Source organism: Melanerpes formicivorus, unplaced genomic scaffold (assembly GCF_026170545.1).
Source record: "Melanerpes formicivorus ecotype bairdi unplaced genomic scaffold, bMelFor1.0.p_v2 SCAF_7, whole genome shotgun sequence".
Classification (NCBI taxonomy): Eukaryota; Metazoa; Chordata; class Aves; order Piciformes; family Picidae; genus Melanerpes; species Melanerpes formicivorus.
In genome coordinates, this window is record NW_027142359.1 from 4306694 (window position 1) to 4323607 (window position 16914).

The following is a 16914-nucleotide window of genomic DNA, read 5'->3' on the forward strand; positions in this document are numbered from 1 at the left end:
TTAAGAGATAAATGGAAAGGTTGTGACCTCCTAATGTACATCTGGGTCTTGCGACGCAAAATCAAATTATCATTAAACAGAATGTGATCTGTGATGGAATTAAACCAACTGCAAACCAGCAGAGAAGTTTCCTCAGAGAAGCACAATGGTGCTGTTTGAGCTAGGACCATCAGCTAAAAAGCTGCCTGGCAAAAGAAGTGGTGTAACGAGTTGGTATGGGATTGTTTTGCTCTGAAATGAAAAGTTCCTTTAATTGGAGACTGCAGGAAAAATGTAAGCATATTTACAGCAATTTGCATATGTAAGGCATTCTGCAAACATTACTTAATTAGTGTATAAATAATTAACAATTTACCCTGAGTTCTGAGGAACATGTGTCTCTGTGGCTCTTGGAGGGGAGACAGGAAGCCTTGTTTTCCCCTCTTCATTTTTGTCGTGCCTGAGGCTCATGCCCGCTGGGTTTTACCCTTGCAGTTGGAATTTAAAGATGTCAGTCAGGCTCTGCTTATTTTCACATCTAATTCATGCAAAAACCAGGTTTCCTCCTGAGGCAGTAAACTGGCCCAGATTTGCTTCAAAGTTTGGCCTGGGTTCAGTGAATGACTCACTTGAAGGTACATCCATCTTCCTGGCTGAAACACAATATGGGAAGTGTTGTCAAAGAGCAGATACCCCCCTAGAAGAGATTCAGGACCATAGAAACCAAAAGTAATGGCTTGTTTCACCCGTTGGTTTCCTGTTACCTAATATAAAGGACACAGAGTGGGTGTAATAAGAACGTGGTTACTCAACCCAGGGTACCAGTCTGGGGTTTGCATGCTGAACAAGCTGCAGATAGCTGGGATGTATTGCTGGAAGCTGAGCTGGGAGGAGCTGCACTCATTAAGTCTCCATGGTCATAGGCTCTGTGCAAAATTCTACGGAGTAAATATGGCAAGAGGCTATCAATAAAGGCACTGCTAAAATATGGATTACCTTGAAAAGGCCAAAAATGCCTCTGAGATCCTTAGCCTTACTCTTAACCTCTGAACTGGTTCCCTTTAATAGGAACATATATAGTGTAAAAGAACAGTCTAACAACGACAACCCTCACCACAGTGACACCGATTTTCTTTTGGTTGAGAATAACTCCATGTAGCAAGAACAGGGCCAGCCTGTGATATTGTCTGAGATCAGTGTGTTCCTCTATGATGAATTAACCTCCTGGTGGGAAGGGCAAGGCTTGCAATACCAAATTGCAAATATTTTGTACCCTGAAAGGTTTTGATGTTCCAAAACCCCCCAGTGCTCCCATATATTTTTTCTGCTGCACATTAGGCTTCCCCCTTTGCATTGGGTTTGAAGCCCAAGACAAGCAGCAACCTTGGAAAAATAGCTGTCTAGCTCAAGATGGAGCAACTGAAGTCTTCGTTCTGGAGGTCTTCCTTTTAAAGGGGAACATTACTCTGGGGTCATAACTTTAAGTTATTCAGGTCATGGTGCTCACAGAACTCAATGACACAAGCACCGCCGAGCTGACTTAGAACATGAATTTTCTCAAAGGATGAGCTCTGTCTGGAATGTCTGTGTGACCCACTCTACTTGATCTTGCTCTGACAGGTGGCTTGGACTTGATGAGCTTTCAAGGTCCCTTCCAACCCCTAACATTCTGGGATTATTTCCCTTCACTAAAATATTAAAATGAAGATATTTTTCCTTCCCTCTCAAGGTGGTTACCTAAAGCCTGGTGCTGAGTTTGATTTCTTGGATCAGTTCTTGGATGGGAATGTTTTCAAGACATAAACACACAAAATAGCTTTAGATGCAACTCTGAGCTGCCAGTTAATTTAAAAGCAATAATGCAAGAGGGAAAAACCAGTAAACTTGAAGCATGGCACTAGCCAGTCAGACTGACTATAGTAGGTGGATGAAATGGATGAGGTTTTATTCTGGAAAACTTGATTTGTTCAGTAAAAGCTTCTTCTCCCTCCTCCCCATTCTTCAAAGCTTACCTTGAGATTTTAGGGGGGAAATTTTACTTCCAGCAGTAGCATATACAAATCAATGAATGGACAGAGTTAAAGCATCATTCCCTTAGAAGACAGCAAAAGAGGGCATGTATAGAGGTGGTAGAACCCCCTGGCCTCCCTCTCCAGACCCTGTCACCTGCTTAGGGGGGGGTCTGTATAGGCTCCTGTGCTCTCAGAAACCACACAAAGCTCTTGCTGTTTGCATGCCCATCATGGCAAAGTTGTACCCTACATATGGGCTGCTGACCCTTGGATTCCATCAAGGGACATACTTGCAGCCTAGGGGATATTTATCTGCCTTCCTATTTTTCCTCTTCTGTATCTCCCATGATGATGTCTTTTCATTGCAAGTTGTGTTGGTGAAGATGAGGTGACAATTAAAACATCTCACAGTCTTCCCATGATGATAACATACTGTAGGTAAGGAAACTCTTCTGTTTGGCTCACACTCACAAACAACAATCTTGGCAGGTGTAGGAGATGGTAGAGTTACCTACCCAGTCTGAAACTTCTGCCTTTGAAACAATCAGACATAAAATAGCCTAAAATAAGGGTGCAGGTACCATTTATTCCTTTCTGCCTTTTTTGGGGGTTGGGAAGGGGTATGCATCTTGCTTTATAACAACTTTGCTTAGCTGTAGCTGACAGAAATGGCAAAAATGTGGAGGATTGCTGGGGTTTGTTGTGTCTTGCTTTTTATTTCACTTTCAGTTTTTCAGACTGGTCAAAGTTGATTAAAACTGTGATGGCTTTACCAGTGCTTCAGAAAGACAAACTGTAAAATCTAAACCAGATTTAAAAGACTGTTTAAAGTAGTTTCATGGTTGTGCTTAACACTGGAAGAAGCTCTGAAAGGCAGATTCTGTGCCAACAGGGTGTTTTCTAATACACATATTTCTATATATGTTTTAATTTACTGACAGCACTTGCTCAATTTGATTGATTGTCAGATTAGTGCAAGAATGCAAGCAGGAAATGTAAAATATATCTTTCCCCATGTTCTTTCTAACATTATGTCAATAGACTAAAGGAATTGTTGCTGTGAGGCACTGAATACTCTGGCATTGGGTACGTCGTTTACCAGTTCACTGCTGCCCAAGCTATTGCATCCTTCTTCCCTCTTGACCCCAACTTGCTTAATCTTTCCAGAGTTTTGGTTCTGATATGGTTTTGAAGTTGTGTTGATTTTCCCAGGCAGCCTTAAGAACCCAGGCATTTGCTCTGTGCTGCTTGGGCAGCTCAAACAACTGCAGAGGGAATGGAATAATCTCCCCCAGCCCTCTGACAGCATCATATTTCCCTGCTTGCAACCCACCCCCTCTTGTCATGGTGCCCGGTACATGTAGCCCTGGCAGGAGAAGCCAAGGAAACTCCTGTTTTCTGGGCCATGACCTATGAAGTTGCATGATTTTAGGAAAGACCAGGTTAGCTCCAGGAGGAGGGAAGTATTATGGCTCTTTTTCTCTGATGCTGCACAGAAGTCAGAAGTTTTCAACATCAATGAGTGCATCAGTGTGTATGTTCTGATTCCCATCTGTCAGGCAAAGCATAAATCCAAAGCAACTATGTGTGATCAATCACTCCCCAAATATTTAAAGTTACCTAGAATGATGAAGAATTAATAGCTTACATTTTTCTCCAGAGTCCTGAGCAGTGCAGACATTCTGTTAATAATATATTACAAGCTGAAGCAATACATTACGTTTGAGAAATAGATTTATGTAACAAAGATGAAGCAGAAATATTTGGATCCACAAATGTCTTTCTACTCACAGCTGTCTGTAATTGTTTCAGTCCATTTCATCAGGTTTTGTCCTGTTTTGCTGTGACCTCCTGCTGGCAATGTATCTGTTAAAAAAAGGCAAGAATTTCTAATGTGTAAGACCTACAAAATAAATCCTGTGACCTTTTCTAATATGTGAATATTCCTAAGTGCTAGACTGAAACATCCCTCCCACCGTTTCTTTTACAGACTTTCCTTGTTCCAGGAACTTGGCCTGAGTTAGGAGCAAACCCCATAACTGTCCCTTAAAAGTTGAATTGCATCAGTGTGGGTAAGATTTTGGGCAAAATTCTTTAATGGTGCAATTCCATGAAAATCAGAAATACTACACCAGAGCTGAAGTTGCCCCGTGGTATAAAATGATCTCCCTAGAGGCAAAACTTTTTGAAACAGCATCATATTTTAATTATAAGCAGACAATTTGTTTTGGGTTGTATTCAGAGCATGCAAACCTAACTGCTATAGGAACTAGCTACATATATGGTGATTTTTATTCCCGGTTTTAGTGCTGTTTGGTTTATTTGTGTATGATTTGCAGGTGGCTAAATGATCCTGCAGACTTATTTTTATGTACTTGAATAAGTCCCTGATGAATTGAAGATGCTGAAAGATTACAGTGCTGGGTTTAGAACATCATTTGTACATATTGCAATCAGTTTAGGAGAAGGGCTACATCTTGTTATAGTCTGCTAAGTTCAGATTCCAGTGAACAATCTTATCCTTGGAGAACACACAATTAGATTTTTTACAAATTAACAGATGCTGATGGTGCTTTGCCTTCCATGACTCCATTCACTACTTTCTGAATTCAGAGGGCAAAACAGGATCTGCCTCTTACAGAATGTCCCAGACACGGCAATAGGACACTGCTTAAAATACGGTTGAGCCTTCCTCAACCCTTCTCCGTGCTGCCTGCATTTTGGCATCACTGTGGGATGTATCACCACTGTTACCAACTACTTCACGTAAGCTCGTTGTATTCTATGGAAAAATTCTTGAATGTATGGTGCAGGAAAATATTTACCCTTTGCTAGTGATTTTTCATGAGATGTGAAGGATTGTGAAATGTAATGAACTTGACAGATTTTTACAGCTCAGCTTGTGAAATTCATTTCCAGCTCAAGAGATTGTGGTTTCACCATTTTGCACATCTGGATTGTGGCACAGAGCTGTGGTGGAAGATGTCCCTGGCAACTCTGCCTCCCAGAGAGCAGAGCAGGGCAGTATGGCTGCTTCTGGTCAGTGAGGAGTCCAACCCTGCCTGGGAGTTGTAACCTGCCTGCCCTCACCTATGTAGCTTCTGTTCCACCCCTCAAAGGTTGCACAGCTGTGGCTGGTCTCAACATCACTGATCTCAGGAATTACTTGACTAGAAATGTTAATACTAAAATCAAATTTCTAATATTTAAGGAACATATGCAAATTTTGCAGGGCTATCTGGACTGTAGTTGTAGCTGGCCTTGACATCACTGGTCTCATGAATTACTTGACTGGAAATGTTAATGCTGAAGTCAAATTTCCAATATTTCAGGGGTGTAAAGGGATATGCACATTTTGCAGGGGTATCTGGACTGTAGCTGTAGTTGGCCTTAACATCACTGATCCCAGGAATTACTTAACTAGAAATGTTAATGCTAAAGTCACATTTCCAATATTTAAGAGGTGTAAAGGGATATGCAGAGGGTATCTGGACTGTGTATTCACAGACTGAACCTCTTCTGGGGAGCCAACAGAACATTTTTAACATGCTGGCAACATGGGTGGGTACTGCACCAACGTGTACAAAGACCGCTGAGCACTCCCTCTGCTACACTGCAGCAGTGGGCTTCTTTTCTGCCCAAGCATTTAGAATTTGAGGAGGAGAGGGTCTTCTCCCTAACCTAATCTGTGGAGAGCTGGCAGCCTTCCCAGAGGGGAACCAGTCAATGAAAACATGACTTTAAGTCAGAATTTTTTTCAGAGTTCACACCACAGAAGGAGAGTTTATAAAGGTGGCAAGAGTCATGTGGATTTTCCCTTTGTGTATCATCCCATTTTCCCAGCAGGATCACACAGTGTCACACAACTTCACTTATTCTTATGGCACTGGCACTGTGGTTTTGAAAGAAACCTCCCTGTGCTGCTTGGAATGCTCAACTGTTGGGTACCAGAGGCAGAAAACATCCTGCCTGCCATCAACAGCAGGAAAACAGAGCAGTCCTGACTCAAGTGCCAAGTGGTTTTTTGGAAGGCTGACACCCCTGAGAATAAAGGATATTGGTATCCAGCCAAGAGGGCAGGCAGGAGCAGGCACTGGGCAAGACACTGGAATCTTGGTGGAGCCTGGAATATTGTATGCTTGTTTGTGTCAGCTTCTGACTTCTGTACTGAAAGGTAAGCTTTTAGTACAGAATATATGGAATGGGTCACAAACTGATAAAACCAAAATTATTTTTCTAGTATGTTTAGAGCTGTGTGAAACAGGGATTTCCCTTCTTGGCTGCTCTAGTATCTAAGGGTAATTTAATATCTCTGTTAAAACTAGAAAAAGTTCCCCAATGGAAATTTCCTTTTTTTTCCTACTGTACACTCAGAAATCCCTTCTTGTTGTTGCATAGCATTCAGTTGTTCTTTACTTCCCTATTTCCCTCTTTCAATGAACAGTCGTAATGACTCATTAAGCCCTTCATCTAGAGTATTCCCCAGCTTCTGCTTCCTACACCAGTGTTAGACTGCTTAAAAATGAGATTGAAGCCCCCCTCAGGTGCCTCTATGAAGCACGCACGTGTTACATGAGCCTTTATAAATTTTCTTCCCTTGCTGTGCTAATCACTACCTAAGTAAGCTGAATTTTTGAATGCTCAAATATACATTTCTACTTCTGTAACTCCAATTTACTCTTGTGCCTGTTTTGTTTTGGCAGATGGATCAGTTTTAGGTCAGGTTTTCTGCACAGAAATTCTTGAAAACACCAGAAGTGGGAAAACTGCAAAAGAGGAAGAGGTTGTATGGATAGATTTTATGTAATTAATTTCCTCCCTAGATTTGAGAGATAATAGATTAGATCCCTTGGTTGCTTTATTTCCAGTGTTACAAAGCAGCTCATCGTCTAGCTTCTGAGCTTCCACCTCCTCTGACAAAACTGAGATAACATGAACTTGTCTTAGTGATGCTAGTTATGCCATCTTGACAATCTCTGTTATCTGTGCTGAAATTAGATTCTGAACCTGCATAAGAATTTGTTTCCTCTGTGGTGGTAGTTTCAGTTATCAATATGTACCCACACTTCCTGACTGGGGCCCAAAAGAAAGCCCCGAGGCTGCTTCTGTTGAGCCTCTGGGGTTGACGTGCAATCTGCTGGAGTGAATGATCTTGTCTGGTGCATTTGAGAATCCTGAATCACTGGATTCAGAAATGCCAACAATTTTCCACTTGCTTATTTTTGTAAAATGCCCTGTTGCCTGCAGAACGAGTGTTTGAACTTCCAGCACAGCTATGGTGAGCAATTCAGCCAGACATTCTGCATATAGCTGTCTGCTGGACTGTCTCACTTGTGTCCATGTGTGCTCCTGAGATGGCAGCTCGCACTAACATTCACCAGCAGGCTGGGATGTGGGGCCAGAGCTTGCATCCAGGGAGGCTGAGAGACCTTTTTGTGTTGGTCACAATGGAGCAGGGCTGGATCTTTGTTTCCTTGACAAGGCTGGAAAATGTTCATTCTATTGCTCCTTCACGGAGATATTTTCTTTTCTTTATAGAATAAGTCATTTGTCTTTATCTCACCATTCACCTCTCCCTGATTGCAGTTAATGGAATTGTCACCTTTATGTACTCATGTTCCATTTCTCAACCTGCCTGGACTTTGGCCTTCAAAGGTTACCACTGCTAGTGAAGTAATATGATTAAGTGAGTCTTTTTAGACAGATTTATGCAAGATTTCTTCTCCAACAAGTGTCACATCTAGTCTAGTTCTGCAGTTGAGAATATTTCAAAGATGCCAACTGTCAGCTAAACCCACTAAATTATTCTGCAGCGCTGGTTGAGAGGGCTGCAGGCCGTCTCGGAGCAATGCTGATTTACACTACCCAAAGCCATATCCCCACAGCTTGAAATACGGGCTTTTATTAATCAGGGGGGGAAAGAAAAAAGACTGTTCCCATCTCACAGAAAGCACATTTAAAATGGAATTCTCATTAGTTCCTCTGTAATGAAAAGGCAAAAGGAGATATTTTAAGTGAATCTGTCCAGAATCTTGGGAAAGTAGGGAGGTGGTTTGAAGCAGTTAAATCTGAGGCAGAGCTACAACACAAAAAAGTGGGTTCCATTTAAGGTGCACAAATCTACAAGGTATTTTCAAGTTTAGAGAAAGAATTTGGGATTATAGAGGATTCGCTGCACACAAACCTCTAACTCTTCCCCATTTGATACCAAGCACAAATTAATCATCATTATTCTGCACTGATATAACACCTCTTAACCCTCAGCTTTCAGAGTATTTCAAAGGAGTAATGAATTAAGCCTCATGTGATCTTGGGGAATAGGTGATAATCTAAACTTTGAGTCTTTCACTTGATGAGAAGCCTATTTTCAGGACTTTGATTTGGGAGGCTGGAGATCTTCTAATTGTTCTTGAAACTGATTTCATTTGTCACCCCCTTGGAAAGAAACCATGTGAGTGCTAGAGAAGCATAATGAGATGGAAAACTGTATTAAGGGAAAGTTAATACATTTGTCTGCACTTGCAGACAGACAACTTTAAGAAATAATAATTTAATTTGCTATGTATTGGAGCAAAAAGACCTGGATAAATCAAGGTGCTAAGGTGACAGACGTGTAAAAAAGGCAAAATTGATCCCTGCCTGTGACTAAAAGGGTGCATAAGAAATTATTACTGCCACTGTACAAGTCACTAGCAAGATTTAGTTTTGAACATTATGCATTATATTGGGCTGTGATCATTCTTGTTCAAAAAAGATGAATTCTGACTGAAATCAGTGCAGAAAAAGCTTAATTAGATGAGCCAAAACTTGCCGTTATGAAAGAAAATGTAAATGGTTAACGTTCAACTTGGCAAAACAACAGAAGAGATTTAAATGTTGTCTGCAAATACACTGTGGGAGAAGTACAAATACTATTTATATTAGAAGAAAGTGTCAGCAGCCTGTGAATATACAGAAATAGTGGCACTTGTTTTTAATGGACAGAGGAATAGGATTCTAGAACAAAAGAGCCAAGAAGGGAGATAGTTGTGAGGGTGAAAAGCAAAAACTATAAACCAGAGCACAGCATGTCTATGTAAGGGTCTGCAGGATTTGACTCTCAGAGATGGCAGGCGCACACTCAGGTCCATTTCTCTGGGCTTCACTTCACTGCTTTGCAGTTGAATAAACCATTTTGGTATAGCCACTGCCACAGTGCTTTGTTTTGGGTCACTGAACTAATGTGAAACAGCTTGTTTGTGCCTCTGAACTCTCTGCTTTTGCTGGGTCAGTGTCAGCCTTACGCTACAATTCGTTCCCATGGGCCAGGTGCCCGGCTGCCTGGCCCGGTCTGACTCAGCTCGGGTGGACGTGTCTCAGAAGACAGAAATGTGCGTCCTACTGCAGGCGCTGCAGACCTCCCGGGGAGCACAGCAGAGCAGGAGAGCACATGCTCCCACCCTGCACTCAGCTGGCTTGGTGGAACTACAGTCAAGAGTGGGGTAGGTTTGAAAAAAAGAATCTAATTGCTCAAAGTAAAACAAATGCAAGAAAAGTCCAAATACTTCAGTTTGGGTCTGATGCCCTTTCCTACCCTGCCTAGACACGAGGTATTCCCAACAGAAAGTCAGTTTTCACCCAGAAGATTTCAGTTTTGTGGAAGTAGTGTTTTCCATCAGAAATCATTCCAACGGAAAATTACTAAATGGTTCTAATACAAAGTGACTAGCAAAGCTCTCAAAATGATTCAGTGGCAAGGCTGGAATGAGAACCCACAGCTCCTGACCACGAACCCTGTGCTCTAACCACGAGACAACACTCATCTTTCCCTGAGCAAGGTTGTTCCTGCAGTATTTCTGCCTGGGCCAAAGTAGGAAAACTCTGGAAATGTTGCAAGAGAGGTTTTTTGGTTTTGTTTTTTTTTTTCTACAAAAATCCTGCTGTAGAATATTTAGGGAATAATAATGGGGAAAAAAATCCCCGGTGGCTCCCTGGGGCCTCCTCAGGAGGACGTGATGGGAATGTGAGGGTTTCCATCTGCTCTTCCCTGCATGAGCTGTGGAGAAACGTGGGGTTTGGTCCTACCCACTGCTGTCCTGCTCTCTCTGTTTTCAAGGGATGCATTTGAGGGCATACTATTGTCCTGTCCTCCTTCCAGTTTAAGCAAACTTTCACTAAACTTAGGGTTTATTTCTTACAGAATCAGAGAATGGTAGGTGTTGGAAGTAAGACCTCTATTATCTAGCCCAGCCTACCTGCTAGAGAAGGGTCACCTAGAGTCACACAGGAACATGTCCAGGAAGGTTTTGAATGCCTCCAGAGACTCTGTAACTTCTCTGGGCAGCCTGTTCCAGAGCTCTGCCACCCTCAAAGGAAAGAATTTTTTTCCAAACTGGAACCTCTTGTGTTCCAGTTTGTGTCCTCTGCCCCTTGTCCTGTTGCTGGACACCACTGAGAAGAGGCTGGCTCCATTCTCACAACACTTGCCCTTTAGATATTTATAAGCATTAGTGAGATCTCCTCTGAGCCTCTTCACATCAGGAATTTTCCAACTTTTCAGGTAAAATTCTCGGAGTAACCCAATGCAGAAAATCTACCTCATGGCTCTTTTATTTAAGAAGTCATTTTATGTTAATGGGTCAAAGCGTGGGATGTCCTCAGTCCAGACATGCCCCTATCTTCTGCTTGTTTTCCTGTATTTACTCTTTCCTCGGATCTCAATGTGGCTTATATGCTAAATGCATTACCTAAAAGGCGGTTGTAGTGAGGTGGGGGTTGGTCTCTTCTCCCAAATCACTAACAATAGGATGAGAGGAAATGGCTTAAGGCTGTGCCAGGGGAGGTTCAGGTTGGATGTTAGAAAACATTTCTTTACTGAAAGAGTGGTCAAGGCCTGCACCAGGCTGCCAAGGTGGTGGAGATGTTAAAAACCCATGTAGACGTGGCACTTTGGGACGTGGTTTAGTGGGCATGGCGGTGTTGGGATTGATGGCTGGACCTGATGACTACTTAAGAGATCTTTTAACTGAAATTATTCTGATTCTATAAAGGCTTCCGCAGCGCCCAGTATTTCTGCAGCCTTGTAGGGCAGCAGGCTGAGAAATACGATTTAGCAACATCCCCTTTGACAAAAAGAACCACCCCCGCCCCCCTTGTTTCTGTTTTATTTGCTTTTAAATAAAGGAGAAATACGAGTCCCTTTCCGAGGTAAAAATACCGGTATCAGTTGAAATCCTGACAGGGCCCAGCGCACGCTCGGCTCCGAGGGCAGCGCAGGCTGACAGTTACGGCTAACACACAGCAGATCCCTTCCTTGAACAGCGCTCGGGGCGAGCTCCACACGCGGGCCCCCAAATGCAAACCAGATGCCGGCACCGGCCGGCGCAGCCTTCAAAGGAGAGGGGGGCGGGGGGAGGCTCGCTCGCTTTCGCCTTCCCTTCCCCGCCCCAACGCGGGGACGACGGCGCAAGCGCGGCCGGGCCCAGGTCCGGGCCTGGGGGGAGCGCGGCGGGCTTCCCGGCAGCGGCCGGCGGTCAGGAAATTGCCCTGTCAGGAAAAGCGTGGTTTCTGTAGCCCGCTCGCTGCGCAGCTAATATAGTGTTTCAGTTTGGACAAGTAAGTGACTGACGCTCGCCAAGGCCCACGGCGATTAGCCGCGGCCGAATGGGCTCCCCCGCAGGCAGGCGAGGCTGGCGCGGTGCCCCTGCAGGGAGCGCTGCTGCAGTCGCGCCGATGCGGCCCTTAAGCGCTGGCGGCCCTTAAGCGCTGGCGGCCCAGTGCGACTCGCCTGCGCGGGCAGCCCGCCTTGCCGTGCCTTGGCGGGCTCCCAGCCCAGTGCCCTCCTCGGAGCCCCGCGCTGCAGCTCAGGGATCGACGTCCCTGCGCCTGAGGGGCTATTGCTAGCAGGGGCTTGGACTAAAAGATGTTCAGAGGTCCTTTCCAACCCCTACCATTCTGCGATTCGGTGCTGGTTGAGAGTTCCTGGCGCATTTACAGTGTTTTTACATTTGAAAGCCGTGTGTAACAACCTCTCTGGCTTTTTCCCCAGGGAACTGCTCTCGCTTGCACCCCCAGGCCGCATACTGCGTGTCCAGGGTGTGTGCTGGCTGTGCAATTAAATTGTTCCAAACCAGTTTCAGAGCCTGCTTTTCACGTAGCTGGTGGGGCATTTTTAGGATTGACATTCTAGTCTGCCTGCCTGGCTTCCCAAAGTTTGCTTTTACTGCGTTTCTCGACGGCACAGCCTATATATAACGCCTCAGTTTAATGAGAATGGGTCTGCCCTTTTTCACGGTCCCTCCGCGGTGACAGGCTCCAGGCAGCACGGGCTCCTGGGGAGAACTTGAGGTTTCGCAGGGCTGGGATAGCCACATTGCTTCCAGTGCCTCCTTCTGCGGATGCCGGGGTAGTAGAGCTGCCATTTTCCCTGTCTCCTTTCACAGTGTCATAGTGCCTTAGAGGTTGGAAGGGACCTCAAGAGATCATTGAGACCAACCCCACTGCCAAAGCAGGATCACTTAGGGTAGTCCACACAGGGTTGCATCCAGGTGGGTTTTGAAAGCCTCTAGAGAAGGAGACTCCACAACCTTTCTAGGCAGCCTGTTCTAGTGCTTTTTGAGAGCTTTAAATGACAGTGTTCAGGTGACCTGATACAGGCAGATGGGACATGCATACTTGCTTAATCCTCCAGATCCCTGGGAGATTTCTTTAAACATATTTCTTGCTATTACTCAAGCTGGTAGTTTCCAGTCTTATGTCTCTGGCACAGGTATCACTGGCACTGGTGTCCTCTTGCTGCTTGCTTCCACCACTGCCTTCTTTCCTCCTTGTGCAGCTCTGCTTTCTCACACCTTTGCATGGCAGTTGCTTTTGTGTTCTCATAAAGCTTGTGGGCTGGCATGGAGCCACCCCAATAACTTGGTGGAGTTTACTTGTGCTTGGCTCCACTTGCCTGTAATGGCTTGTGTTCTTCACTAGTGACGTGCTCTGTATGGGTTAGGAACTGGTGACCTTGCAGATTCTGTTTCTGCTTACGTGCTTGGGACTTGTTAGCTAGTTTAATAAATTTAGCATCAGTGCCTCTTCTCTGGAGAGCAATTAAGAAATAAATGTCAGGGAAGGAGAGGAGGAGAGGGCTCTCTCATATCCGAGGTTCGTAGAAACTAATAAACAGATGCATTACTGTGAAGGTGGTTTCCTTGTTTTTCGTCCTCCTGTATTCCCTCATCCAGGAAGGCCATTCGCTTAATTTGTTGAAATTAACTTTGAAATTTTTTTCTAAATGTACTTAAATATGGTGCACAGACATATTGGAACTTTTAAGTGTCTTTAAATGCTAATGGCCCCCTTTCCTTCAGAAATATACACTGGCATATGGTAAAAAAAAAAAAAATCCCAAACCAAACAGCTTTTTTTTCCTTTCTTGCTTTTTCCCTGGGAAGAGTGCCTGCAAGAGGAGGATGGAAGAGGAACACAAAGGGAATTGGGTTCTTGTAGGTACAGCTGTTGCCAGCTGTAAGAATCAGGGCTGAAATAAATTTACAGTGCCAGGAGAGACTAAATAAACCAGTGCTATTTTCTGTGTGTCCGTAGCCACTTCCATTATTCTGTCCTGTGTTGGTAGCAGTCATACAGCTAAGTTATCATTTGAAACTCTTGATTCTTCTGGAGAAATTTTGTTTTCTTCCCAAATACAGGCTCTGTTTTGTTTCTTGCACTTCCCCAATAACTTTGCCTTCTCTATTTACATTAACTCTTCTTCCTTTTAAGATCCCGTTAAAGGTTCATCTGTTTCCTGAGACCTAGTAGATTTACAGGGGAGGATCACAATAGCTCTCCTGCATGTTCCTGGTTCGTATCTTGGGATTTTCTAATGATTCATGTTGAAATTTCTCCCTGCTACCTGCCATGGGAATATCAAAGTGCCCGGTGTACAAAACTAACAGTAGTTGTATGGCTTTGGTAGAAAGGTGTTTATGAGTATCATTCTCAAAGGGAAATCACAAAATATATCTGGTTGGAAGAGACCTCAAAGATCTTCCAGTCCAACCCTCTACCCAGCTTATCTCTGATAAGCTCTGGTTTTGTCTTTTATTGATGCCTTTGGGTTGGTGTCTGAGCTGCCTTCAGTTTCCCCTCTGCATTTCCATGTGTGAAAGGGAAAGTACTCAGAGCGCTCATAAAATAAAGTTGGAAAATCTGTGACCTTCAGCTGTTTGAGGCAAGCAAGCTCTTGACTTCTGAGATGTTTTGAGAAAGTCAGTGAAAGGTACTTACAGAGAGGTGTTGGCCTCATACATTTTCAGGCTTGTCTTTGGGGGAGTTTGAAGTTATAAGGCTGATGGGATCATTAGAAGGGCAGATTTTGAATAGATAAAACCAAACCAAACAAACAATCCTCCCTAGCTGTGTGTGTAGAGAGATGGAAGAGAGCTTACTGAGTTCAGATGAGCAGATGTGCTGTTTCTTTCATTGTAAGAAAGAAGGGGATGTAGACATCTTACATGTGCATGGTCTATCTAGATACCTGATTTTTGTGCAGTATTTGTGTTTCTTTTAGCCTAAGCTAATGTGCATCCTTGCTTTCTCCTAAGTATTTGTGACAGGAACTTCAGGGCCAGTGTTTTTGGAATTGCAGCCCAAATAAATGTTTAATTTTAAAATGACAGCTTACTTAGGGCTGTCATTCTTCTCGTGCTCTTACTATGCAAGAGTGAACAAAGACTCTGTGGTGAATTCTGGCCTCAGCTCATGGACACGTGTTTGCTTCTGGGCTGAGCACTGAAAGAAGTGGTTTTACAGCATGTCTTTAAAAATTGATTTGACTGTTGCATCTACTACTGGCCTAAGTGTTCCAGTATCTGCCAGGAGTAATTATAGACAGTTGGTTCAGATGTTGCTTGAATGTGTAAGCCTTGATGGGAAATGCAGTGGATTTCAGCCAGTATGCTAATTTTGATGTTTTGTCATTTCTTAAAAGTCTGAACTTAGACCAAATAATTTTTATGCTGATCTGCGGATATGTAATCCCTCAGCTAGGGCCAAATTCACCCTTCGTGTAGCACTGGCATCTAAAGACCTGATCAGAGTATCAGCAGTAACCTAAGTTGGCTACTTTGACACACAAAGTAGCAAAATGGCTTTCTTTAGCCAGGATTCCAGGTGAGCAGATGTACCCTGTGCTGAAGCTCCTGGTGCTGGGGCTGCATCCAGGGATGCAGTTTATAGCTATAGTGTCTGTGTGCTCTTATGAAGTCCAGTTGTGTCTTTCAAGTTGCATTCTATTCTAAGTTATATTTTATAATGTAAACAGATATTCTCTAAATTAAGGTGATTGTGCTAGGGATGTGTTTACTTTATGCTTCTTTCTCTTTGTGTTTTGTTTGGGGTTGTTTTTTTGTTTGTTGCTGCATTTCCATTATACCATTAAAAGAGAATGAAAAACTACAAATGTCACAGTGCAGGACTCTGCCTCTCGTTTACAGGCAATGAACAGAGATTGTTCTTTCTGTCCAGTGTGGGAGAAGTTAAAGTGATAGAGACATAAGAGTAAGAAAGATCTTTCTTAGTATTAGACAAGTAAGCTGATGGATCCAACCTCTTGGAGCCATCTATTATTTTGGAGCCTGCTACCTCGTTTCAGCTCGTCATGAAGCTGTTACAGATAGAATTTATGTAATAATCAGATGGCCTTTTTTTTTTTTTTACCCCTCGTAGTCAATGTAAACAAGATAGTGTCTCCTTTCAGAGCTTCAAACATTCTGCAGTGTCATTTGGGACATGTCTGTCTGCCAGGTCATTAGCACAGCCTTTAGGGACACATGCAGCTGCAGTGTCAGAGGAGGGAATGGATCTAAATAGGTTGGTGTGCAGGAATTGCATTGATTGCTGTCCTCAGGGTGTGGAGAATAAAGGCTGCTGCTAGATACCCTTTTAATTCCTTAGTTTTTTTTCTTGAGTAACAGTTGTGTCTTGGCATGAACTGATCAACATTTCCTCTGTGTGACACATTGGAGGTTATGGCAAGTGTTCAAAATCCAGCAGACGTGTGAGTGCACCTGCGAGGTTCATAAGTGTCAAGAGTTTAATCCTGAACTATTAATGTGGCTGGGAGTTTTGCCACTGACTTCAAGGGATGCAATATCAGACCCTGTTTTTGAAGTGATGGTGTAGTCCAAGCAGGGCCAAGAGAGCCCCAGAGGGATTTGTAGCTGTCGGGTTTCCCCAGAAGTGTGTTGTCTCCTCTCCTCATCTCATTTTGTGTGTTATTGTGGCTCTTTGCTCAGCTTTCCTTTTTCCTGAGAGCTCCTCTCTGCAGCTGTTTCCTGCTGTTCCTGCTGTTAGGCGAGCAGTGGAGCAGAGAGAGCTGAACTTGTTTCTTTTGTGTACTGATTACAGGCTGGGGAACAAATGGGGCAGGCCAGTTTGCAACTTGCACGCTGATAAGCATAGAGTGAGAGAGCTGATCTGTCCTTGGTCTCACAGACTGACTGGGCAGCCAGGCTGCTTCTGGAAGCATGCAGTGGCATTAATCTCGTGTGTCTTGCAGTGCAAAGGTCATAAGAGTGTGCAACAAGCACCTGGGTGCCTTGCTTTTCCTTACAAAGAAAACGAAGGTGAGCACTAGCCTTTAGTCTTCTCCAAGCAGAGTTGGGAGGAGCTCCTGGATTCCTGTTTAGCTATATTTTGAGGGGCTGTGTTTTGGGAACTGTCTGAAGTTTGAAATTCCTGCCTTGCCTTCCATAGCCACCTCTGTGCTCTAAAGCATCACCTCTCAGTTGACACCAACATGTTATTTTTCTACTGTGAGCATCTCTGAGCAATATCTTTGCTTGTCCAAAGCCATCTGGGGTCATGACTTGCTGCTTATTCCTACTGCACTGTGTTGTGGTGCTTGTTATTGCCACATCCATGAACAGTCAGAGAGCAGAAAAGTCCTTTTTGA

The 16914-nt window shown here is 43.8% G+C and overlaps 1 protein-coding gene across 6 annotated transcripts in view; it reads left to right on the plus strand.

Annotated features, from left to right (window-relative positions):
* FGGY (FGGY carbohydrate kinase domain containing) overlaps positions 1–16914 on the plus strand; it is a 356970-nt gene that overhangs the window by 182536 nt on the left and 157520 nt on the right. For 3 of the 6 annotated variants that reach the window (XM_068140711.1, XM_068140716.1, XM_068140715.1), the window contains exon 1: positions 11453–11585. The exons of the other annotated variants lie outside the window; for them this stretch is intronic. The gene's annotated coding sequence lies outside the window, so the exon portion shown is untranslated. Of the gene's footprint in view, positions 1–11452; positions 11586–16914 lie in introns of those variants that run through there. 6 annotated transcript variants of the gene reach the window in all.